General features: G+C 42.4%; 1 protein-coding gene across 3 annotated transcripts in view; it reads right to left on the reverse strand.

The window, feature by feature from the left end:
- Positions 1–20,697, reverse strand: part of ARAF (A-Raf proto-oncogene, serine/threonine kinase) — a 116,339-nt gene extending 95,642 nt beyond the window's left edge. For 2 of the 3 annotated variants that reach the window (XM_030193898.1, XM_030193895.1), the window contains exons 1-2: positions 20,603–20,697; positions 14,938–15,086 (exon numbers count right to left, since the gene is read on the reverse strand). The gene's annotated coding sequence lies outside the window, so the exon portion shown is untranslated. The remainder of the gene's footprint in view (positions 1–14,937; positions 15,087–20,602) is intronic. The other variant, XM_030193896.1, reaches the window with a different exon arrangement.
- Between the last annotated feature and the right edge of the window lie 5,925 nt (positions 20,698–26,622).

The following is a 26,622-nucleotide window of genomic DNA, read 5'->3' on the forward strand; positions in this document are numbered from 1 at the left end:
ACAAGCTCACATACCTTGGGTTATTGTTTTATTCCCAAACCTCCCTCCCTTTCTCCTGTTCATTGTTTCAACAGTTGACATAACAGAACAATCAGCTAGTAATAACAGTTCACAATTTCTTATCTCCAGTCCTAAATCTTCATACCTTCCCACCCCCCACCCTTCCCGCCCCCGCCCAACTTCTTCTTCCTCTTCCTACTATGTAAATAGTTCAAAAGTTCAATAGATAACTACGTGCTGCTGGTGTCATGGTGTCCCAAAAGGGATGCCACTTCTGCCGAAATTTCCTCCCAATCTCTGAGTCAAAGTCTTTTACGGCCATTCGTTCTATCCGCAACAAGTATATCATACGGGTCCGCCACTGTTGCCATGTGGGATATTTATACGACATCCATTCAGATAATATTGTCTGCTTGCCAACAATTATTGCCCGTAATACAAATGCTGTGTATCCTTTCCTGGGCCTTGTCCCCAGCTTAGGTTGTCCAAAGAGTAAAGAAAACTCATAGTGCCACCGCTGACCCCATATCCTGTTCACAGTAAGTATGATTTGTTTCCAAAACTTCTGGATACCCACACAGGACCAGTACATGTGGCCCAAAGTTGCTCCATCCGCGCCACACTTTGGACATTCTCCCCAGGGAGACAACCCCATATAAAATGCTCTCTTCGGTGGGATGTGCAGCCGTAAGGCCATCTTATATTGTAACTCCCAGTGTACCGCTAAGTTTGTGACTCGTCGTATTTGCAGGATATGTGTTTTCAGCTGCTGTGTCGTAACCACTTCTTGCAAGTCTGCTGACCACTGTTGTGCCAGTCTGTGGTATTCTATTTCAGGGGCCGTGTCTCGTATATGTCTATGGTGATAAGACATAGGCACCCTCTGTTGAGACTCCAGCGAAAAGGCCGCTGATAACTCCTCTTGTACGTCCTCTGTCAATGATGCCCATGGCAGGGATGATATATAATGCTTTAATTGTCCATAATAAAAATAATCCCTGTCTGGCAGGGCATATTCTTCTTGTAAGTCAGAGAATGTCCTGATTTTGCCTTCTCTAGTCACCACTTGGAGCAGGTATATGATGCCCCTGTCTTTCCATCTGTGAAAAACAGTATATAATTGTCCTGGAACAAAGGCGGGGTTATCACATATAGCCAGATAAGGTGTTATTTTTGTCGAAAAATGATGTAAACGGCACACCCACCCCCACACCGCTTTTGCAGTGTTCATAATTCCAGAATATTTCAGGATATTTGGCATGGGTGCACCAGTACTATGTAAATAATAACTGAAATGAATTTGTGGAATTAAGCCCAGCTCCATGGTAAGTTTAGGTTTTTTATAACTTCCACTTTCTAATTAGAGATTCTCTGTGTTCATCCCATGCCTTTTTGAATTTAATCACCATTTGTATCTCTATCACCTCCTTAATGGAGACTTTCCGCATCTGTGCTGTTAAAGAAAGGAGGAGGAGGAGGAGACAGCACTCAAAGAACTTGGTACTTGGTAGGTGAGAGGCTGGTGCAAGTGCAGCCTACACTTCTACGAGAGCCCCACAAGAACTGCTTCTGTCCCCACGGGAACCACGCAGGAACTGCTTCCGTCCCCATGGGAACCCCGCAGGAACTACTTCCATTCCCACGGAACCCCGCAGAACTGATTCCGTCCCTGCGGGAATCCCGTTCCCATGCAGGTCTCTAGCGCAAAGTTCAAAAGTCTACAGATCACCACTCTGTCTTGCATTGGGCTGGGGTTGTGGGCCTATCCGGTGTGCTCGTTCTATCTGCAATGCTCCAAGTGCAACCAGCTTTAACTGCTGTGTCAACCAGGTTTCCATGAATCCTCTTAAGTCATTATCCCTCAGTGTTTCCAGAAGGCCCACGAATCGTAAGTTGTTCCTTCTGGATCTATTTTCTAGATCCTCAAGTTTCTCTTCGTACCCAGCCACCAGCTTCTGCAAACGCACTTGGTCCTCCTTCATCTTTGCGACCCTGTCCTCCAGGATCCCGTGTCTTTGTTGGTAAGCCGTGAAATCTTTACTCAGTTGCCCCATATGATCTTGTAGCTGTTCTAGTTTGCTGTCAATAGGACTTAATCGTTTGTCCAGCAGAATTTCCATGGCCCCTGTGACCTCAGCTGTCATGTCTGCCACCCCAGGCCGATCTGACGGAGGAGGTGGACGGGCTCGCCGCAGCCGCCATCTTGTTTTCATACGGTTGGATTTTTTCTCTCCCCCTTCTCACAGTCTGCTACTGGTTGCTACATGTAATCAATAGCAGACTGTAGATTTGTTACTCGATTTCAAAGCAGAACCAACAGTAAAGAAATGAATTGCACATTTTAATCACCAAGGGCTAGCCAAGTAGGGATAGGGGTGTGGCAGTAGTAGAAAAGGAGGAACTGCAGGGTAGGCATCACCAGGTACCCAAGATGGCTGTGGGAACTACCCAGACTTTAAAAAGTCGAACTCCTGACATCACACCCAAGTTTCACAAGTTTTTGCTACAGCACAAATAAAAACGCATCTTTGACTTGCAGACAGAAGAACTCAAAGGGCTCAGTCAAATGCATGAATGGGGCTGTTTTGTCCAAGAAAGCTGGCATAAACCTGTGAAATCCAGATATGACGTCAGAAGTTCTACCTGGTTCTTTACTGTTTATTTTTTAAATTTTGTTTTACATTATTATGTTTTGTATTTGTTTTTTGTGTTTTTACAAGATACTTGTTACACAGAAGCTTTGTATTTTTCAGATCATTGGAACATGGAGGATGCCTCATAGAATTATTTGCAATCTCTGTTTGTATTAGAGAGCTGTACCTAAATGGGGATTACGGATTCCCGCGGGGATGGAAGAAGTCATGAGATTCCCGCAGGAGTGTAGTCAAAATCTTCCTAGTGCTGAAGCATAGCACCCTGTGTTTAAACTGTAAGATCTACCTTTTGAAAATCTGTTTAATAGTGAGATCTGATGGTTTGATATTTCCACACTTGGTTTCATTTCATTATTCTAACTAAATCAAAAGAATGTTTGAGCACTGCTTCAATCACACAACCTCTGGCCTCACCGCTTCAAGTCAGAGACACACACAGAGATAACACAGATATCCACACACATACCCCCTTTTCCAGCCACTAGATGGCAAGCCTATCCAGACAAAACTTGGGGCTCTCTTCCTCTCATCAACCTCCCTAATTCCAGGCCGTGAGACATGCCTAACTGTTCTTATCCTGTTAGAAGAGGTGGTACAAATAGTGCTAGCTCATTGTCTTAAATATACAGACTGCACACACGAAGACCGGTGCTTGTATAACATTTCTACACAAACACCAAAACCTGAACTGCCTTTTATACAGAAAGAAAACATGATTTTGTCCTCTTTTTGACTTCTGTGTTGGGGGAACCATGGAAGGCGTGGATCTCAGCTGCACGTGGTGATACTATTTTTTTGTGCAAAGGTTTTGGCATAGGAACAAATCTATCCTTTTGCATGCATTGGGTCCTGTGGCAAACAATTAAGGATCAATGAACTTCTCTGAGTGACTGAAGAAGGCACTATAAAACACCTGAACACGAGCATCAAGCCATGTACATTATATTGTTCTAGGGATGATCTGGGAAATTACAAATCAGTAAACCTGACTTCAGTGCTGAGCAAAAAAATTGTGAAAACTATTATATAGGATAAAATTACGGAACACATAGACAAACGTGGTTTAATGGGACAGAGACGTATAGATTCAGCCAAGAGAAGTCTTGCTTCACCAATTTGCTTCGTTTTTTTGAAGACGTGATTAAACATGTGGATAAAAGTGAGCCAGTTGGTGTAGTGTATTTAGATATTCAGAAAAAAGTTCCTCATGAGAGATCCCTGAGAAAAATAAAGTCATGGGATAGAAGGCAATGCCCATTTTTCTATATCATCATGTCCACACTTCTTGGAAGGGACAGAGCCGGGATTCCCTGTAAGTTTGCTGATGGCTCGCGGTGAAGGCTACAGACCTATTGATCTCACACAGACAGAGAACAGTGTGCTTGCTGAAAAGCTGAGGGGGGAAGAGATTGAAAACACCTTTTTAAAACAGCCAGAGTTGCAAATAGTGTAAAATGTGGGGTCTGGAGGTTTTTTTCTCTCTCTCTGCCTGTTTGTTCTGCGGGGTGGGGTTGTGGATGCAATGATTTTTTTTTACATAGCCAAGAACAGTGTGCTGAACAAAGCATTCAGCTCACATAGAGCCGTTGTGATGTCTTGAAAAAGCAGGGAGGCTTTATACAGCATGCTAGTTCTTCCTGTCGTAGTTAAAAGCAGACAGACCTAACTTGTTCCAGCTTAAAATAAATACACTATCACTGTGAAAGAAAAAGAAAAAAAAGAAAACAAATGCTTATTTTCTTTCCTATGAGAAAAAAAGGTTAAGCTGCAAATGTGCATATTCCTCCGAGGCTTTGGGGGGGGGGGGGGGGGGGGGGGGTGTCAGATTTTTTTAAAGAGTCACTTCTCATCATGTGACCCCCATCCAAGATGGCGGCCAGTAATGGAAACAGGAAGTGATGTAGTGCATCCAGTAGTAGCCCCCATCTTGGAAAAAGGGGTGTGGCTATATCACCCTGTGACATCACATAAAAGGGAAGCGGCTTAGGGCAGGGCTATGCAAAAGGCAGGTTAGGGGTATATGCAAAAGGGGTGTGGATTGGGTGGGGCTGCTATGTCATATCCAGTGACATCAAGGGGGTGGGGTGTTGGTGGTAATGTCAAAGGGACAGGACGAGGGCATATCCTCATTTTCTATTTGCTAGGAATCTGGAAGTAGGCGTGTCACCTGTCAAAAATTAATCAATTTTGACAAATGTAGGTAAGATACACTACTCTCAGAATCCCACCTTCACACTGATTTTATTGATAGGATTTAACGGGTAGAGACCTCATAGGCATAAAAAACCCCTCCCTTCAAAAGCCAATTAAGTTCTAAGCAATGCAATCAAAACTGGTAAACTTTAAATAAGTGATCTTCATTTAGCTTGTATAAACTTCAAGATATAATGGGATCAGTGATTTGAAAAAGACAAAAAAAAATTATGTGTAACAAGAATCTCGTGAAAACACAAATAACAAATACAAAACATAATAGTGAAAAAGAATATAAAAAATAAAAACAGTAATGAATATGAAAAATGCTAAATAGTCACTTAAAACAGGAAAAATACTTGCCAGAATAACTGCACACCAACATTTCAAGGCATCACCAGGTACCCAAGATGGCTGTGGGAACTACCCAGACTTTAAAAAGTCGAACTCCTGACATCACACCCAGTTTTTGCTACAGCACAAATAAAAATGCATCTTTGACTTGCAGACAGAAGAACTCAAAGGGCTCAGTCAAATGCATGAATGGGGCTGTTTTGGCCAAGAAAGCTGGCATAAACCTGTGAAATCCAGATATGACGTCAGAAGTTCTACCTGGTTCTTTACTGTTTATTTTTTAAATTTTGTTTTACATTATTATGTTTTGTATTTGTTTTTTGTGTTTTTACAAGATACTTGTTACACAGAAGCTTTGTATTTTTCAGATCACTGATCCCATTAGTAAATATTGTTAGTAATATATAATTTCTCTTTAAAACCAAGCATGGTACCGGAAGATTGGAGGGTGGCCAACATAACACCAAGTTTTAAAAAGAGTTCTAGAGGTGATCCAGGAAATTATAGACCAGTGAGCCCGATGTCTGTGCCGGGCAAAATGGTAGAGACTATTATAAAGTACAACATTACAGATCATATAGATAAGCATGGATTAATGAGACAAAGCCAACATGGATTTAGTGAACGGAAATCTTGCCTCACCAATCTACTACATTTCTTTGAAGGGGTGAACAAACACGTGGATAAAGGTGAGCCGGTCGATATGGTCCATCTGGATTTTCAAAAGGCATTTGACAAAGTACCTCATTGAAAGACTCCTGAGGAAATTAGAGATAGGAGGTAATGTCCTATTCTGGATTTAAAAACTGGTTAAAAGAAAACAGAGAGTAGGGTTAAATGGTCAGTATTCTCAATGGAGAAGGGTAGATAGTGGAGTTTCACAGGGGTCTGTGCTGGGATCACTGTTTTTTAAAAATATTGATAAATGATCTAAAGAGATGGGAATAACTAGTGAGGTAATTAAATTTGCTGATGACACAAAGTTATTCAAAGTTGTTAAATCGCAAGAGAATTGTGAAAAATTGCAAGAGAACATTTAATGTGAGAAAATGCAAAGTGATGCACGTTGGAAAGAGGAACCAAAACTATAGTTATGTAATACAAAGTTCCACATTAGGAGTCACTAACAGGAAAGGATCCAGGTGTCATCGTTGATGATACTTTGAAACCCTCTGCTCAGTGTGCAGCAGAAGCTAAGAAATCAAATAGAATGTTAGGTATTATTAGGAAAGGAATGGAAAGCAAAAATTAGACTATTATAATGCCTTTGCTCCATGGTGTGACCGCACCTTGAATACTGTGTGCAATTCTGGTCACCTCATCTCAAAAAAGATATAGCGGAATCAGTAAAGGTACAGAGAAGGGCAATGAAAATGATAAAGGCAATGGGACTACTTCTCTATGAGGAGAGGCAAAAGTGACTAAGAGGCATATTTTCAAAGCACTTTGGGAGGCTAAGTTCCATAGGTTTCTATGGAACTTTGGGAGGCTAAGTGCTTTGAAAATGAGCCTCAAAGGCTCTTCAGTTTGGAGAAGAGATGGCTGAGGGGAGATATGATAGAAGTCTATAAATAATGAGTGGAGTGGATTGGATGGATGTAAATTGCTTGTTTACGCTTTCCAAAAATACTAGGTCTAGGGGGAACGCAATGAAGCTATTTAGTAAATTTAAAAGAAATCAGAGAAAATATTTCTTCACGTGTAATTAAACTCTGGAATTCGTTGCCAGAGAATGTGGTAAAAGCAGTTAGCTTAGCAGGGTTTAAAAAAAAGGTTTGGATAACTTCCTAAAAGAAAAGTCCATAAGCCATTATTAAGATGGACTTGGGGAAAATTCACTGCTTATTTCTAGGATAAGCAGCATTAAATCTATTTTATTGTTTTGGGATCTTGCCAGTTGTAACCCGGACTGGCCACTGTTGGAAATAGGATACTGGGCTTGATAGACCTCTGGTCTGTCCCAGTATGGTAATGCTTATCCTTATGTTATACCTTGAAGCAGCCTTTGCTAAACTTGGGCCTTAGTCGGTGGGATTTATAGATGTTTATACACGCTAAATGAAGATGTCACTTATTATTTAAATTTAAATAATTATCAATTTTGATTGCATTGCTTACAGCTTAATTGGCTTTTGAAAGTTTTTATATGCCTATGAGGTCACTATCTGTTAAATCTTATCACTAAAATCAATGTGAAGGTGGGATTCTGAAGCTTTTTCATCCTTTTTGCCATTATGCTCTCCGTTAAATTTGCTATATACTGAGGAATAACTGATTTGCCAGAGTTTACATAGTAACATAGTAGATGACGGCAGAAAAAGACCTGCACGGTCCATCCAGTCTGCCCAACAAGATAAATTCATATGTGCTACTTTTTATTTGTACCTGTCCTCTTCAGGGCACAGACCGTATAAAGTCTGCCCAGCACTATCCCCGTCTCCCAACCAGTCCCACCTCCAGCTCTGTTTGATATAGACAAAGTATGTTATATGTAGAGTGCTCAGACCATATTGGATCTTAAAATAAGACAGGAATATTTAAAAACAAACAAAAAAAAGCCTGTTTCTCCAAAAATGAAACGGGCCCTGGGAAGGCTATCGTCTAAGAGATTTCTCATCTCTCCCCTGCCCTCCCCTCCATGACCAGCGATTCTCCCCTGCCCTCCTATCACATCCATGTCCAGCGGTTCTCCCCTCCATGTCCAGCAACTCGCCCCAGCCCCCACCTGTCCCCCTTTTAAGCACCAGAGTTCCAGTTCAACCCCAGCCCTCACCGGCATGCCCTCTTCTCTCACAACAGCCCTCCTTTCCTTCCTGCCGCACTTCCTTTAAAACTTTTATTTTACCTGAAGTCGCAGCAGCATCAGTGAAAGCGGCAGGCGAGGCTTGGCTACAGCCTTCCCTTTCCTTCTCTCTCAGTGTCCCGCCCTCCTCTGATGTAATTTCCTCTTTCTGTGAAGGCATGACACTGAGAGGGAAGGGAAGGCTGGAGGCGAGCCAATTACGTAGTACCTCATTTGAATACGGTTACAAACCCAGCCAGCCATCCAGGAACGCAGATTGACAAATTATTATATAGGAGATAAAATGAGCATGTAGCAGAAGCCAATGCAATTTTAACAGCAGTGGCAAAGTGTGCTGCTGTGTTTTGCCATAATTGGAGTTGATTCTGTGATTTCATAACATCACCAAGATACAATATGCTGCCATAATCCAATTGGGACAATATCAGGCTTTGAACCATTAATTTGAAATGACCCTCAGAAAAATATAACCAAATAGTTCTAAGTTACAAAAAAAGCTGTTAATTTGCAGCTCAAATGATAAAGAGGAATCTAAAACTACTCCAAGCACTTCAGCTGACTTTTCTGTCAGTTTTTCATGTTGACCAATTGCAATTGTCACAGACAGCAACACCAAAAAAACCTTTGGTTTTGCTGGAATTCAGCTTCAACATATCAGATAAAGCCCAGCCTTTAAATCTGCCATGCAAGTAGATATTTATGAAGAAGCAGCATTCAAATCAAGCGAAATGGGTACTAAACTTTAAAAAAAAAAATCATCAACATAGGAGAAAATAGTTCAAATGCTCCTAAAGAAAGGATCAAGACAACACATGAAGACATTAAAAAGAATAGGAGACAGAGAGGCATATTTTCAAAGCCTTCCAAAGTTCCATAGGTTTCTATGGAACTTTGGAAGGCTAAGTGCTTTGAAAATATGTCTCAGAGATAACCCCCAAGGGATTCCACATGAAGAAAGCCAACCAGTTATAGTTCCATTTCTTTTGATCGTATATTTCCCGTGAGTCAAGAATTTCTTGAAACAATTCAAGACTAAACCCGAAATACCTATTTCCTCTAGTTTAGCAAGCAAAACAGTATGGTTGACTTATGTCAAAAGTGGCTGAGAAGTCAAACTGTAAGGGAAAGGAAAGGGACTTAATGTACTGCCTTTTGGTGGTTACAATCAAAGCGGTATACATATTATATACAGATACTTATTTTGTACCTGGGGCAGTGGAGGGTTAAGTGACTTGCCCAGTCACAAGGAGCTGCAGAAGGAATCAAACCCAGTTCACCAGGATCAAAGCCCGCCGCACTAACCACCAGGCTACTCCTCAACTCGAACAACACTGCTTGAGAACCTGTACAGAGTAGTATTTACCCTTAAGAGACTAGTGTCAACAGCATGGTCTTTGCACTGTGTAAAGCCCAAAACCCATAGATATAATATTTCAGGCTTGTCTAAATTTGTTAACTGCTGAGTAACTACATTTTCTAATAATTTAGTGAATAATAGAATACTGGCAATTAGTTGAAAACTGCTCGGCAGAGTTAGATCTAAGCTCTGATTTTGAAATTGGAGCTAGAATATCATCAATAGTAGGTTAAAAATAATCAGTATATATGATGTCATTTATAAGAGTTGTAATCCAACATCTAACAGTTAACAGAGTTATAAAGCAGAGACAATGGTCAGTAATCTTCTAAAAGCAAGATTTGCAAAATTTGTTTAATATGAGTGATACATTTTCTTGACCGAGCACAAATGTAGATCAACAACTATCAATATGAATCTCACTGTTAGCCTTACCATTTATCAATGACTGATTATTTGAATTAGGGGATTCTTGAAGTAAAGATTGCCTTAACAATAGAACTTTTTCTGAAAAATATGTTGCTAAGGAGTTGGCATTTGGCTGCATGTTACATTTCTGTATGCATACACCCTCAGTAGATAAAGACCATATGGCCTATCCAGTCTGAACACCCATACCATCTACTATCCCTTTTCCCCGTTAGGGATCCTATGCACTTGTCCTATGTTTTCTTGAATTCAGATACAGTCTTCGTTTCCACCACCTCCATCTGGAGATCATTTCACACATCCACTACCCTTTCCATAGAGAAGTATTTCCTTAGACATAATCTATCTCCTTTAACCTTCATCCTATGTCCCCTCATTCCAGAAGTTCAATTGAAAGACACTTAACTCCTGTGCATTTATGTCACAAAGGTATTTACATGTCTCTATCAGATGTCCCTTCTCTAGTCTTTCTGCCAAAGTATAGATATCTAGATCTTTCAGTCTGTCTCCATAAGCTTTATGAGGAAGACCACTGGCCATTTTAGTAGCCACCCTCTGGATCTATTCCATCCTGGGGTACCCGGTCAAAATAGCCCCCACAAAAAAAAGCTCCCGACATAATAGCCCCTGACATAATAGCCACTGTCAAAACGGCCTGCCCACAATATAGCCCTTGACAAATTAGCCCCCCGAAAAAAAGGCCCGATCAGGCTGCCCAGAAAATGGCACTGCATTTTTTCCTAATAATCTTACCTTGCCAAATAGGATAAGGTTGGTAAGACTATGAAAATGATGACAATATTGTTTTTTTTTTAATTAGCAGGTTGATGGAATAATAGTTTCCTTAAACAGCAAAACAGATCATGAATACCAGTTGGTAGCTATAGAATTTTATTTATATATGCTTTATACAATGTAATGCTGGTAGGAGCCTTTATTATTGAAGATTTCACTTGTAGTTTATCGTTTTTTTTTGTGATGTTTTTTTTCTAGGGGGCTATTTTGTTACAAGGCTTTTTTGTCGGGGCGCCCCATCCTGGGTACCACGAACACACCCCAAGCTCCCAATCTGGTCTGACAAATTAATTCTATAACGTGCCCAGCTTTGCTTATGTGTTCCCAGTTTAACAACTCACTAGTAAAAAAGGCCCGTTTCTGACACAAATGAAATGGGCGCTAGCAAGGTTTTCTTCGGCTCCCCTGCAGCCACCCATGTCCAGCGACCCTCCTCTCTCCCTGCACCCACTGCAGCCACCCATGTCCAGCGAACCTCCTCTCTCCCCTGCCCCCCCTGCAGCCACCCATGTCTAGCAACCCTCCTCTCTCCCTGCACCCACTGCAGCCACCCATGTCCAGCGAACCTCCTCTCTCCCCTGCCCCCCCTGCAGCCACCCATGTCCAGCGACCCTCCTCTCTCCCCTGCAGCCACCCATTTCCAGCGACCCCCCTGCCCCCCCCCTGCAGGCCACCCATGTCCAGTGACCCTCCTCTCTCCCCTGCCCCCCCTCCAGCCACCCATGTTCAGCGACCCTCCTCTCTCCCCTGTCCCCCCTCTAGCCACCCATGTCCAGTGACCCTCCTCTCTCCCCTGCCCCCCCTCCAGCCACCCATGTCCAGCGACCCTCCTCTGGACATGGTTCAGCTGTGAGGCATGTTTTTCTTTCCCCCCGGGTTCTGAAGTTGACATCATAATGGCTACGGTGATGTCAGCCTGATCTATGGAGCCTAGCAGACCAACTCAGAATGAGCCACGGTCCCAGGCAAGTCAGAACGTTGGAGGTGAGAATTATTATATAGGATATACCCAGGTGTTAGTCTTGGTTAGTTAGCAGGTATGGCACTGTTCAAAGAACACTGCATAAATCTATCCATGTCCACATGAACTCTCATTTGCCACTTGTTTACACATTTGTCTACAGCAGGACTTCTCAACACAGACCATGGGACACACCCAGCCAGTCAGATTTTCAGGATACCCACAATGAACATGCATGAGATAGATTTACATAAAAAGGAGGTTCTGCATGCAAATCTATCTCATGCATATTCATTGTGGCTATCTTGAAAACCAGACTGGATTGGTGTGTCCCAAGGACAAGGTTAAGAACTCCTAGTCCAGTGGTTCCCAAACCTGGTCCTGAAGGCACCCAAGCCAGTCAGGTTTTCAGGATATCTACAATGAATATTCATAAGAGAGATTTGCATGCAGTGGAGGAAGTGCATGCAGATCTCTCTCATGAATATTCATTGTGGATATCTTGAAAACCTGACTGGCTTGGGTGCCTCCAGGACCAGGTTTGGGAACCACTGTCCTAGTCTAAAGTATCAAAGTCCTTCTGTAAAATGAGCAAGTCCTTCTGAATGTTTACAATATGACAAGAGTCTGACACTATCTGAAAAATCATAGCTTTCTTATCAGTTTTTCAAGTGGTACCAAATCAAAATTCAGATAAGCTTTTTTCAATTGTATTTCCCACATCATATTTCTCGCTAAAATTTTAGAAAAAACCCCCTCTAGTAATAGTTATTTCAAAAATTCAGTGTGATAACTGAAGCACAGGGAGAGGAAGGGACTCACCTGAGGATCACATAGTCAGTGGAAAAATGGGGATTAGAACTCATTTCTCAGTTTTCCTGCTCTTCTCAATAAGCTCTCGACAGCACAGTGCTGATAGAGCTCAAAGCACTAGAATTAAGCCGCATTGAACCTGCTAATGAGTGGGAAAGTGCGGGGTATAAATGTTACAAAAAAATAAATAAATAAATAAATAGAATCCTGCCAGCCACTATGAGGTCAGAATGAACAAATCATAACCCCAAGCAAAAGAGTAACCTCCATTAGCTTCAGTGACAGTATTATTGTTACTTTGTTTTTTTTTTCCCCCCTTTACATTTTGTTACACTCTTCCTTGTTACAAGGCCCAATTATAATATCTCCGAAATGAGACCGCAGCTCTTCTTACCATCACAGTGCAATATAACCACCGTCTTTACAGAGCGCTCTCTGACATAACATGATCTCTGCAATACCTCTGCTTCATTCATTATTATAAAACACTGCAATACCCCTGGCTTCATTCACTACTATAAAACACCTTATTTTAGGGTTTATTTTAACACTCTCTGACTTGAGGCTGCTACAGCTCAACCCCTAACTCCATCATACCTTGTTATAATCCCCCTCGTTACAAGGCTGCCTCTCACATACTCCATCTTGGTCTGCTCACAGGAAGGCCTCTGAGCATCCAGGCAATCACAGTCCCTTGCATATAAATACCTGGTCTAGGAACAGACGAGCCAAGAGCATATGTTTTGATGAGCTTCTGGTGACCCAACCGCTCAGTGACACCAGCAGCAGAAATCAGAGGAAATGGAAGAAAAATATAACAGAAGCAGCAGCAGGCAAGGCCAGAACTGCAGGGAGAAATGAGAGACAGGAGGAGACTGGGAGAGAGAAAGGAATATGGACCAAAAAACAAGGGAGAAAGAGAACGCAAAAGAGGAGGAGAGAGACAGAAATAGAAGACACAAAGAAGGACGATGAAAAGACAAAAGGAACAAGACAGGCAGTGAGAGAATGCGATGGTGAGGGATGAGAACGACAGCAGCCAGGCGTAGGGAGATGTCATGCACGTCAGCGTAATGCTAGAATAAGAGAGCATGCAGGAAAGGGATTTTTTTCCCCTTTAACAAAATGTAAAATTATTTCTCAACTCTGTGTGTGTGTGTGGAAACAGATGGCAAATTTTCTAATAGTGATGCCTCCATCCCCCATCTGGCTCATGTAAAGCACAAGGAGTGAAAGACAGAGAGAGAGAGAGAGCGAGAGAAAAAAAATGTGTATGTGTGATATATTCAGTCCTTAACAGGGAATATCATCATGGTCCTTGTGTTACTGAAATTGCCAGCTGCCAATTAGAGAAGCCAAGTCCTGCAATATCCTCTGGTAGCTGAGAAAGAAGGTCGCAACTGCCTCAAAAACTCATTTCAATGTAGCTGTTCAGGTGACCACTAGGTGGTACCAAAGACCAGAAACTGGTTCATAACTAGTGGCTGCAACACTGAGGCCCCGATGCTCAAAATGCTGGCACTGTTCCAAATAGCGCCATAAAAATACAGATGGAACAGTGCAGAAACAAAGCCCCAATGCTCAACGCTAATGAGATGCAAATATAGGTGCGTTTATAGCGTTGAGCACTAGGGAGTTCAAAGGGAGGTTTGTGCTTTAGCGCATGCGCAGAACAGCTCTGCAGTAAGCTCAGCTTCTGTATGCATGCACATGGTAAAACACAAACGTGAAGCACATCTGTTTTGTGCTGACTAAATATAAGCGTCCAAGCCAAAAAAATAATAAAATTTTAAGCGCTTATATTTAGATGCAGGAAACAGACGCCAACGTGTATTTTCAGTTTGGGTATTTAAACATTTTTTTTTTTTTTAAGCATGGATGCTTTAAATTTAGACACAGGAAACAGACGCCAATGCATGCTGTCGCTTGGGTCTGCTGTTTCTCACGACCAGTGCTCAGGGCATGCACGGGCTTCCACCTGCTTCCAAAAGCAATAAAACCGGTAGGTTTTGCAGAAAGAGTCATGAGAGAACCATGAGAATCATGAGAAATCTTCTTTTCCAACAACCTAATGCCTGCTCCAACCTGGCGCTATTTCTTGCAGTGGTAACGCAGTTTTGTTTAGGGTGCTCTTTTCTGAGCATTGGGGAGGAATACAAAATGATCTCATTAATATGAGCTTAACTACATTAGCATGCTACTTGCGTTGTTCGTCTGCACGCTCATTTGTTCCCGTGCTCCGAGCCTCTGAACATTCCGTGCAGGTAAATGCGGGCGCTAATGGCCTCTAGCATCTGCTTTTACTTTTGAGAATTGAGGCCTCAGATACCAGCTGGAAAGTATAGCTGTGAATGGCAATGTAATATTTCAGAGTACCAAGGAAGAAACCCTGGGCTGAAAGGTTACAGTGTAAAAACACGCCTAATCCCTGGCTTTGTGACACTTTGTGTGACCTTGGGGGTATCACTTTATCTCACTGAACACAAAAATATTAAAACATTGCCCTTTCTCCCTTTAAGAAGAAGAGATTAACCCCACCCCCATGCCCCTCCTTGATGTAATGCTACACTTTGCTTACTTTCACCACGATTTTTCCTGCTTCTCAAGCTCTCTCTTCTATCGATTTGTCACGTGGCTCCCTCCATCAATCATCTTCCACTATGGTTGGTGTCTTCAGCTAGTCTGCCTTCTGATCTCCTCCTTTCTTCCATTCCATTTTGGCAATTACTAGGAAGGGGAGGATGTGTACAGAAAAGTCATTAAAACCAAAACGAACACTGGCAGATGATAATCTGCCCTCAAATTGTAAGATGGCAGAGCCTTATGCTGCTACCGCTGGTGCCGTATCTGTTGTGGTAAGGCTGTATTTGTACCTTGTACTGCTGTTCTGTGGGGCAGTGTGTGCTTGTGTGTATATGTGTGAGGGAAGCCAAGATGTAGCTGCTCCCACACGCACACTGCTCCGTCACAGAGAAGATTGCACTGCTGCTGCCTCTGTTTTACCTGTTCTGTGATGGGGTAGTGTGTGTGTGGGTGGAAAGCTTGCACTGATGCTGCCCATCTTGTATCTGTTCTGTGAAAAGGCAGGGTGTGTACTGCAGCTGTGCTGTACCTGCCCAGTGGGGCTGAATATCAGTTAAGTAAAAAAATAAACAAAACTGCCTGTGTCAGGTAATGTGAAGAAGACATACGCAACTGAGGCCCTGGTCTGAATGAATGGAAAATCCACCTGTGTCTGGGGACTTTTGTTTAAGGCAGCAAACAATATGTTAGGCCATTAGGGCATGTTGTTTGCTGATTAAACAGCCTGGCACAAGAAAAAAGAAAATATCTGTATTTGTTATGCGTGTTCTCATAGTTTAATACTAAATTGACTTTTCTGAACAGGAATGCTACCCTTACACACATTAAACAGTTTCTGGTCAAACTTTAATAGCATTCATCGCAGACAGTGCTTTGAATACAGTACTGTACAGAGTCACCAAAACACTCTGAGGCCTGTTTACTAAGCTGTGTTAAGCATTTAGTATGGGTTTTACTGTACTGTAACCAGACAGTATAGCAAAAACCCACGATAGCTGCTTAATATGGAAAGGAGAGGATCGAGGGTGAGACTGGGGAGGAGCTGACGAGTAGCCACCTGACAGGGTATGGGTCGTGCCATGCACTGGTAGTTCCAGTGCAGTTGGAAAGCCATGGTGTTGCATACCAATCCCCATCGATCTGATTACCCCAGCATGTACCCAACCCAATCTGATCCTTTAGAGGACCTCTCCACTCCCACCTCGGAGCTGCACCATGTTGAAAATTTCACCAATGACTTTTCGCAGTAGTCTTGTGGTAAGACTGCCAGGGGTCATTGCTCCTTATATGTAAGCATGTCCCCTACTGGTAGTTCTGTGATACTACCACTAGGGGGTCTTTGGTGCCATTTTGAACCCAGCAGGGGGAGGGGAAGGTGTATGTGCTGGGGTATTGGATTGGCAGGCCCTGCTGCTGCAGTTGTGTTTGGTTTTTTTTTCTTGGGAGGACTCATTCTATCTGCCAATGCATGTAACTCAGTACCTATATGGTATCTGCACTGTGTGCTAAATGCAGGGCAGACTTGGATTTACTGCACAGGCTTTCACTTACTGCACCTTAACTGCAAAAGTTAAGATACAGAAAGTGCAAAAACCTACTACATATTAGTAAACATGCTCCTCCGTGTCACTGAAAATAGGCGGACTCAATTATGGCCTTACCATACCTCATGCAGAAAGACAGAGGTTTGCTGTTCCAGGTGATTTGGAACCATTTTTTAATCCTACGTGACTAGGCCAATATGTCTGTAGGGAGCAGATGAGCCATTCCTGGTTCTCCTCCCATTGCATGCAGGAAGCCAATTTTGTTTAGTGCTTTCTTAAGCAATATTGCAAAGAAAACAGTAGAGATTTGTCTTTGCAGATGATGCAAAGATCTGTAACAGAGTGGACATTCCAATTGGAAGTGCAAAAATAAAACACAAAAAGGTGCTATGATTTAATGCATATAAACTGTAGAGGCATACACTTAAGGTAGAGAAATCCAAGAAAGCAATAAATGATGGGATGAACTATTGATGTACACCAATCAGGAGATCTAGAGGTGATATCTGACAATCTAAAGACTGCGCAGAAGTGTGAACAGGAAGTAGTGAAAGCCAGAGTGTTATAACCAGTAGAAGCAAAGAGGTGGGGATGCCTTTGTACAGGTCATTAGTGAGACTGTAAAGATATCATGTCAAATTTTGGAAGCTCTTTCTCCAAAAGGACAAAGTAGGGTGGTCAGAGAAGGACTAGTAAAGATGTACATCAAAAGTTCTATGCGAGGAAGCTTAAGGTCCTATACTCCCGAGAGGAGAGATAGGAGTGATATGGCAGGTACATTCAAATAGCTCACAAGAAATAAATGAAGTAAAGAAAAAAAGTCACAGTATGAAGCTGTGAGGCAATAGAGTCAAGAAAACATATGGAAATATGTCTTTGTGGATGCATGAAGAAAGTCTAGTGCTAAAGGAGGAGAGAAAAACAGTAACTAAATCCAAGAAGGCCTGGGATAAACACAGAGGATCCTTAGTTGAAAGGAACTGAGGTCCCACTCCTCAAAGCAAATCGGGCTTTTAGACTGGTTTTACCCAGTCTAAACGAAAACGTTATTGAAGCTAATGTACAAAGACTTTCAACCACTGTTTTACTGTGCACAGAAGCAGTGATCAAAAGTCCTATGCTAATGAGCTCGCTAGTATTTTAAAACAAGTTCATCAGCGATTCCATGCAAAATCCAGAGAAATAGCGCATGGAAACCCCCTGCCTTAGCAACTAAAATATACAACTCCGGAGCTGTCAGTAGGTTTTAGTCATTAGGGCAGGGTGACTTTTACAGCAGCGCTTCCACCTACCAAACACACAAAAACCTCCTAACACTGGGCAGGAGGAAGAATGGCTGCACGGCACACCTCCCCGCACCATTTTCTGCTGCCAAAAAGTGCTCATGGAAACCGCTGATACCTAAACTAAGCAATGTGGCCACTGCTTTCCCCTAGTCAAGATCCCGTCCCCTGTGAGACAGCAAAAATGTCCCAGGCAACGTAGTCCCAGCATAGCACAGAGAGCAAAACTGCTCCTTCTTCCTCCCACTCCCCACTCCCCCCCCCCCAACCACATCCCGTTGACTGGGCATACGCACAGGCACAGCTCTTGTGCATCGGTCACTAAATTGACATCAGTGTTCCAAAGAGTGAGTTCAGTGCTATTCTCTACTGCGCCAGAGCTCTGTGCATTTCGTCCAGAAATGCAGGAATTATTGTAAAAAGGATGGGGAAACTGGATTGAATAAATGGGATTTACCCAACATTTCCTTGCCACTTTCAGTTTTGCAAATACTGGTCCCGATTCTCAAAGCTCCAGCGTTAAAGCCAGCACAAGAACAGCACAGAAAAAACTAGCCCTGCAATGCTCAATGCAAATGGCATTCAAATTTTATACGCGCTAGCAAACCGAAAGCAAGGGGGAAGAACGTGCCTGGCACACGCACACAGGAGTTTCACGGTTAGGTAAGATCAGCTCTTGAGCGCACGTCAGCACCATTTTTCTGCACCTTTAAACATAAGCTTTACAAAAATTGATTGCACTTAAAAACTTCTGAAAGGCTCATATTTAAGCACAGAAAAACAGGTGCCAATGTGTGCTTGGACTTCCACATCTTTGATTCTCAACGTCAGCTCTTGGAGGCTGCACAGGCTTCCAAACAACTAAAATTCACAGTTTTAATGTCAGAAACTCTGAAGTACAGTGGTGTGGTAGCCATGTTAGTCCACTTTTAATGGTAATAAATAGAAACAAATCAAAGCATAGAAAAGAAAATAAGATGATACCTTTTTTATTGGACTACCTTAATCCTCTCCTCAAAACCTTTAACACCACCCCTGAGCTGGTGGTAAGTTTTCAGTATTAAGGTCAGCATTTTTTTTCTGCGCTGTTGTCTGAGCATTGGCAGGAAATACTAAGTAACCTCATTAACACCCATTTCAATACATTTAAATACAATTTGCTGCCATCTTTGGCACACACATCGATACCTAAGCTAGAGCCCTCTGAACATTCTGTGCACATTAACATGTGTACTAGGCCAGCATTTATCACCTTTAATGATAGTGTTAGGTTTTGAGCATCAGTTCCACTATGTGAAACTCTCTTTTCTGTACATGGTGCTTCATCATATGCATCTTGTCAACAATCAAGAGATCCTTCTCTCTAAGCCCATCTTTGGTGACCACTAAACATAAGTTATTACTTTTGATTTTTCTTTGTAACCCTCCACACAATGCCACCATTTTTTCTTCTCAGCTTACAGCTTCACCTTTCCGCTTCTTCTCACTGATACCTGTGAAAAGTCTTATGTATTACTGCATTAGATATTTTATCTCATGTCCTGCCTTTGCTGCCCTGACTACCTTCTCTCAGACTTTCAAGATAAGCTTCCCTGTTTCTGAAATGCACAAAGATTTAGAATTCTAAGAGGTAACAGGTGTTTACATTTTCAGTCATTTTTTTAAAACTATAATGGTTTGGGTTTTACCTTTTATTTCTATTTATGTTCCTAAAAATCCATTGCTCTTACAACTGCTCCTATTAGCTCACAGAACTTCTGTTTTAGAAAGACCTTCCAATTTTGCCAATGCTTTCTTAATGCTGCTCCAACTTTATAGGTCACACTCCCCTTTTCTTCTCTTCAATACTTTTTGCTTTCCTCTCTCAAATAATGGTAAAAATATCTTTAAAAAAACAATATTGAATTAAAATTATGTCAAACCAATTTAGAGACCTTCTCTCAATCCTCCTCCCCACCCTTTAAGAAGCACTACCCTAAAGTACTTTTCTATTTTAACCTTGATTTTCTGTGACCCCTCTCTGCCTTTTACTCTTCTATTAATTCATATGGTCTGATGACCGTTGGAACTCATGTGATCACCTACTTGGCCATTCCCCAGACGCTTTCTCTGTTTATAAATATTGCCTCCTCCCTCACGGGTTCTGCTACCCTATTGCTGAGGAAAGGCTCTTGTAGCAGTTTCCAAGTTAACCAGTTTCAGGAGGGAGACTACAGCCAGCTTCGAAGTTCTGCCAATCTCCTGATGCATTCTGGGACTTGCAGCACCGATTTCAAAGGGCAAAATCGAGGACTACAAGTACCTCAACTGCTTTGGGACGTAAATCCTAATAAATAAGTATAAAAGATCACGCCTGACCAAACCGTCTCCTTCCTGGAACTAAGTTGGCAGCTCTGCTGTAGCGAGTTCAAGATCTCTCTGCTTGGGTTGATGGAATGCACCAAGCAACAGATGACAGATTAAAACCTCCCCTTTCACGAGAATGGCCACAAACGTGTGGTAACAAGTATTAAAGCCAAAACACGATCGAAAACAGTAATGGACAATGAGGAAAAGACTGGAAGCTTTAATGTGCTGACCTCTTCGTTGCATTTTTTAATCAAGCTTAGAATGCACCCTAATTTGTGGCCTTTGGAACAGGGACACTAACTCGGTACCCCGACAGAGATACCCAACTTCCACGCATTTGACTGCCCTCAAACTCTCACACGCCGAGCACCCCTCTTCTTCGCACGCATCCGGGGACCAACCCCGGTCCCCTCCCCCCGTGGTCTGTCATCTCTTTCTCTCGCTTCCGCGCTCTCGCAAGCTCAAACTCCTTCCTCCGTCCTACCTTCAAACTCATGTCTGTAAGGTCGCCCGCCACCGGCCCCGCCGATTTCCTCCTCCGGCGCCCCGCCCCCTCTGACACGACTTCTCTCTTACTCGGCCGCGGTCAACTCAGCCGGAAGCAGGAAGTGCGTCAGAAGGGGACGGGGCGGGGCGCTGAAGAGGGCAGAAAGTTGCGTCAGAGGGCTGGCGCAGGGGTGTGTGGGATATTATTAGGGACAACAACACAGACACAAACACAACAGAGAGAGTGAGAAGGAAAGGAAATCGGTGGGGTTGGTGGTGGCGGGTGAACTAGCTAACTGGCTGAAAAACAAGATGCTGAATTAGGGCTGGGAGCTTGGGCTTGAAGGAGAGGAAGAGCTACGAAAAGGGATGGGGGCCGCGTGCGAGTTGTTGAGTGCCTGCTTCTTCTTTGTCTTACTGCGAGAGATGTTGATACCTCGGGTGGCTTCCATTTCATATGAGTCCCTTGAGTTGAGGATATCAGGGGACTGCCTGGAGGAAGGGCGCAGGATTCGTACTTGGAAATTTGAAAGGAGCAGCTTTTCTCCCGTCCTGACCTGCAGTACTCTAGTCTAATAACGGGAGCTACATCAGGAGTCTTCGAAACTTCTCCTAGACTCCTGCGTTGCCTTCAAGTTTATGTATGCATGCATGCATGGACTTGCACATGCCCTGTGCGCTCTCATACTTACTGTTTTGGGATAGGGTTATGTTAATGCGAGGCTTTTCTGTGCCCTGTAGCTTTATTTTACTTTGAATATAATTTCTTAAAGCATTTTCTGTGTGTGAGCCATGTTCTACATGTGGAAATGGCTTTTATAAAAATGTATAGGTGTATACACATGTGTAAGACATGAATAAAAAATGAGGAAACTGTAGTCTGCAAATGATGCTAAGCGGTCCATAAAAAGTAGACTGTACATCTTATGGTGTTGGGAGAACTTTTGTTCCTATCAATTTAAAAATACAAAGTCCAATGTGATCACATTTTGTCTTAACACGGGCTGCGTTAGAGGCAAAAGTAATCCACACAGTCACATAAATACTTTGTAAAAAAAAAAGTGCCAGGCACAGTCATAGACAGCAACAATTAATCACAGAAGCCCATAGATGGCAGCACCAGCATATTAGCTGGCTATTACCTGTGTATTTTATTTTATAAAATAGGCATGGGCCAGCATTAGAGTTCATGCACATAGTTGCATTTTCCTTGAATCAGGTGTAAGTTGTGTGAGAGCATTTAGAAATGGAAAAATATAGGCAGATAATGACCATATGACCTATTCAGTCTGCCCATTCGTGCCATCTGCTCTCCCTATCACGCCATTAGAGATTCTATGTTCTTGTCCTAAGCTGTCTTGAATTCACCACTTGCACTGGGAGGTCATTGTGTGAATTCATTATCCTTTTAGTGAAGATGTTTTTCCTCAGGTTACTTCTGAGTCTGTACCTTTTCACCTTCATCCTATGACCCCTTGTTCCAGAGCTTCCTTTCGATTGAAAGAGACATGCCTCCTATGCATTTATTCCACATAGGTTTTTAAGTGTCTCTATTATCTCCCCTCTCCTGCCTTTCTTCCACTTATGCTTTATGACGAAGACAACTGACCATTTAATAGCTGCCCTCTGGACTGACTCCAATCTGTTTATAACTTTTTGAAGGTGCGATCTACAGAATTGTACGCAATATTCTAAATGAAGTATCACCAGAGTCTTATACAGGGGTATCATCACCTCTTTTTCCAACTGGCCATTCTTCTCTTTATGCACCAAAGCATCCTTCTGCCTTTCGCTGTTGCCTTTTCTACCTGTTTGGTCACCTTAAGATCCCTGCAAGAACATCTAAAAGAAATACAGACCACTGTGCTGGCTAACACAGAAAAGTTTAGGGATTATTTGCAGGAGGTACATGCAAAAAGCTCTGAAATTTAAGGTCCCTCAAAGTCGAGAGTAAGGTCATGCTACTGAACCCCAGACCAAACCTCCCCTTTGGAAGAGCAAAGTGGGATGGGCTGTACTTAGTTACTGTTGCTCTAGGCCTTAGTCTATACCAGATCCTAATGCCAGATCATCAGCAGTGTTGGAAACATATCACTCAGTTGAAGCCATATGGGTAATATGTGTTTATCAGTCTCTGTTTTGAGATATCACCTGGGGGATGGTAACTATATTATTTACATCTGCTGTATAATTGATGAGTCCTATACATGTATTTAATAGTTGTATTATACAAGTAGTGAGCACTAGTTTATTTGTTTCATGGTAATTGCCAGTTAAGCTTTTATTATGTTACAGTTTCCTTTTGGTCTTTACCCAAGTCTCATTACAGGAACTGTCTTCTGAATATGCACAGCTCCAGAGATGGGGTATATCGCTATCAAGAGATACCCCCACCATTTCCTGAAGGAAAAGACCCCGTTATCTTGAGTTTCTATTCTGTACAGGAAAAGCTGGTGTAACTCACACAGGCTACATGTAGCCAGCTGGGATGGACAGAGCATTATTATTCATTCTTACTGTTTGCTGTAACAATCACCCGCTTAAAAGTTCAAAACATTTAAACACAGCACAGACTAGTCAGGAAGATACACAGGCTGTCAGCTCTGCTAAGGAATTTTTATGATTTCCTTATCTATCCCTAACTCGGAGAAGACCACAAGACCCTTACTGTCAAACTTTTTCTGTGCTATTTTCACTAGAGGTTTGGCTGTTCCTGCACTCTGGAAATTCTCTCTCTCTGTCTCCCTTTCTCTAGTGTCTCTTAGATCTTATTTCACTTAGTCAAAATTCAATGGCCATTTGGGCTGTAGTCTCTAAATATATACCTTCAGGGATCTGGCTTGAGCCTACTCCCATAATTACTCTTAAAATTCTGAGATATCACCTATAATCCCCTCCCTCCCGGTCTTTCTCACTTGAGAACTCTACCTGCTAATAGAGCCCTTGGATAGTTCCTATATCCCCATTTCTCAGACCTCCTGTCTTGGGAAATCTATAAAACCTGTATCCTACCTAGAGGTTCTCTTACTTCTGCACAGTTTCGTTACTGTATTTTGACTAAGAAGCAGACACTTAAATTGAAAGAATTGAAAGAACTTTGATGGGAGATGGTGTTAGGCGAGAGTACCAGTATGAGACCATAGTCAGCCCCGCCCTTATAGTTCCCTCACCTGTCCACTAACAAACTACAATGGTGGCATATAGACAAACAAGACACTGCAGATAATTCTGAGCACAGACTCAGTGACGTAGCTAGGTGGGGAGCCAGGGGAGGCCGCTCCCTCAAACGGAGTTCTGCTGGTGCCTATTTTTTTTTTTCATCGTGTTGCACTGAAAATGTGCAGCAGCGGAAGTCCGCTCTCGCTCCCCCTGCGCCGTCAACCTGGCTCCACTTCTGCATAGACTGTTTCATGTTATCTGGGAAATCTGTCGTATCCCTGAGCGATTTACACATAGATGGATCTGGCCCATTTCTTAGAGGATTTTGTTTTTTAAATAAATGAGATTCTCCTACCTCTTATTGTTGGTGCCAGGAAAAGGTCTGTCCCATGTGACTTGGAGAGAGTTAAACTGCCCATTGCATTCTCCACCACTGTCAACCTGTAAACAAATATATACTAGGCTATGTTCAGTTTAACAATTGTTTATTAACATATATATGACGACATACGGAATCTAAGGATAGACAAAGTATTGTTCTAAATTCAGGTCACCAGTCAGCCCTTATATAGGGAAGTTGGCATCTTGAATACACAAAAGATTAAAGGTGTATAGGTTAATTTACTTAAGACTGCATACATACAGGTTATACCTTTGGTGATACTATCTTTTACCGCTTGACCATCTGGTTACCCAGTATTTACTGAAGTTATAATTGGCCACTAATCAAAATACAAACGCCTTACAATGTTTTCCTTTCCAAGACTTACAATGTTTTCCTTTCCATGAAGGTCTCTATGCCAAAGAACAGTATACCCCTGCTATTAATGTTTATGGTAGTGAGGTAATGCACATTCAGCAAAGGGGTCATACCATATTCTAGAATTCTAGTCTAACAGCTGGAGTTACAAGTATATTTCTAAGATAGAACTTTTCCAGTTCCACAAGGGTACAAAGACTGATACAGAAAAAGACCCGCACGGTCCATCCAGTCTGCCCAACAAGACAACTCATATGTGCTACTTTTTGTGTATACCCTACTTTGATTTGTACCTGTGCTCTTGAGGGCACAGACCGTATAAGTCTGCCCAGCACTATCCCCGCCTCCCAACCACCGGCTCTGGCACAGACCGTATAAGTCTGCCCAGCACTATCCCCTCCTCGCAACCACCATTCCCGCCTCCCACCACCGGCTCTGGCACAGACTGTATAAGTCTGCCCAGCACTATCCCCACCTCCCAACCACCAGCCCCGCCTCCCGATCTCGACTAAGCTAAGGATCCATTCCTTCTGCACAGGATTCCTTTATGCTTATCCCACGCATGTTTGAATTCCGTTACTGTTTTCATTTCCACCACCTCCCGCGGGAGGGCATTCCAAGCATCCACTACTCTCTCCGTGAAAAAATACTTCCTGACATTTTTCTTGAGTCTGCCCCCCTTCAATCTCATTTCATGTCCTCTCGTTCTACCGCCTTCGCATCTCCGGAAAAGGTTCGTTTGCGGATTAATACCTTTCAAATATTTGAATGTCTGTATCATATCACCCCTGTTTCTCCTTTCCTCCAGAGTATACATGTTTAGTTCAGCAAGTCTCTCCTCATACGTCTTGTAACGCAAATCCCATACCATTCTCGTAGCTTTTCTTTGCACCGCTTCAATTCTTTTTACATCCTTAGGAAGATACGGCCTCCAAAACTGAACACAATACTCCAGGTGGGGCCTCACCAACGACTTATACAGGGGCATCAACACCCCCTTTCTTCTGCTGGTCACACCTCTCTCTATACAGCCTAACAACCTTCTAGCTACGGCCACCGCCTTGTCACACTGTTTTGTCGCCTTCAAATCCTCAGATATTATCACCCCAAGATCCCTCTCCCCGTCCGTACCTATCAGACTCTCCCTGCCTAACACATACATAGAGGACCAATACAACTTCCTACATATCTGGGCAGAGAAAATTGGGGTCCTGTCCTGTCTGGGTGAATCAGAAAACCTTTTCCTGAAAGAGAAAGTAAAAGGTAAGGAAAGAAGTATTCTTACATAGTTAATGAGAAACAGAATAGGGTGTAAGAAAAAAAAATGCTGATGCTTATCTATTAATTCAAACACTACAGAGGTAGCTGAGAAAAGGTTCCTGTGAAAAGAAATGCAGGGAATGTTAACGAGTTGAACCTGATACTGTTGCAACATTTATGACTGAGCTAATACTAACAGAGCTGTTTTATGTTAGAAATTCTTGCTAGCAAACTTGTGTTTACTTAGATGAAGATCATTATAATTTAATTTCTTTATTGAACAAATAGCTTTAAAATTACCAATACTGTATTGTTGTACATCATCCCACCAACTAATAATCGGGATTGGGAAAACAGAATTAACCAATTCCAATATTCTCTTTGTGAGCATCTAGCTGGTGTGAACTCAGTACAAAACCTGAATCACCCCAGCTGTGACAAAAATCACTAAAAATAAGCAAAGGTGCAATTCCTTCTTCCAGTACTAAGGACTCACACAAGCATCCATTTTACATTCTCTGAAATTTGTGGCATAGGGACCGTTTACATGCTCTGAAGCAAAAGCTAATGACCTGCAAAGGAAATTATACCTCTGAGGAGGCCATTCTTCTTCCTATGCATCCAAGCATCCTTTTTGCCATGATCATCCTTATGTCCAGCTCTTCTTTCGTTCACAGAAGTACTTCATTCCTATACTGTACCAAGCTCTTAGGTTTTGGAGCCTACGTGAATGACCCTCCATTTTTAGCATTAAATCTTAGCTGCCATATTCTAGATCAATCTTCAAGCTTTACTAGATCATAAGTACATAAGTAATGCCATACTGGGAAAAGACCAAG

The sequence above is a fragment of the Microcaecilia unicolor genome, chromosome 2 (assembly GCF_901765095.1).
Source record: "Microcaecilia unicolor chromosome 2, aMicUni1.1, whole genome shotgun sequence".
Taxonomy (NCBI): domain Eukaryota; kingdom Metazoa; phylum Chordata; class Amphibia; order Gymnophiona; family Siphonopidae; genus Microcaecilia; species Microcaecilia unicolor.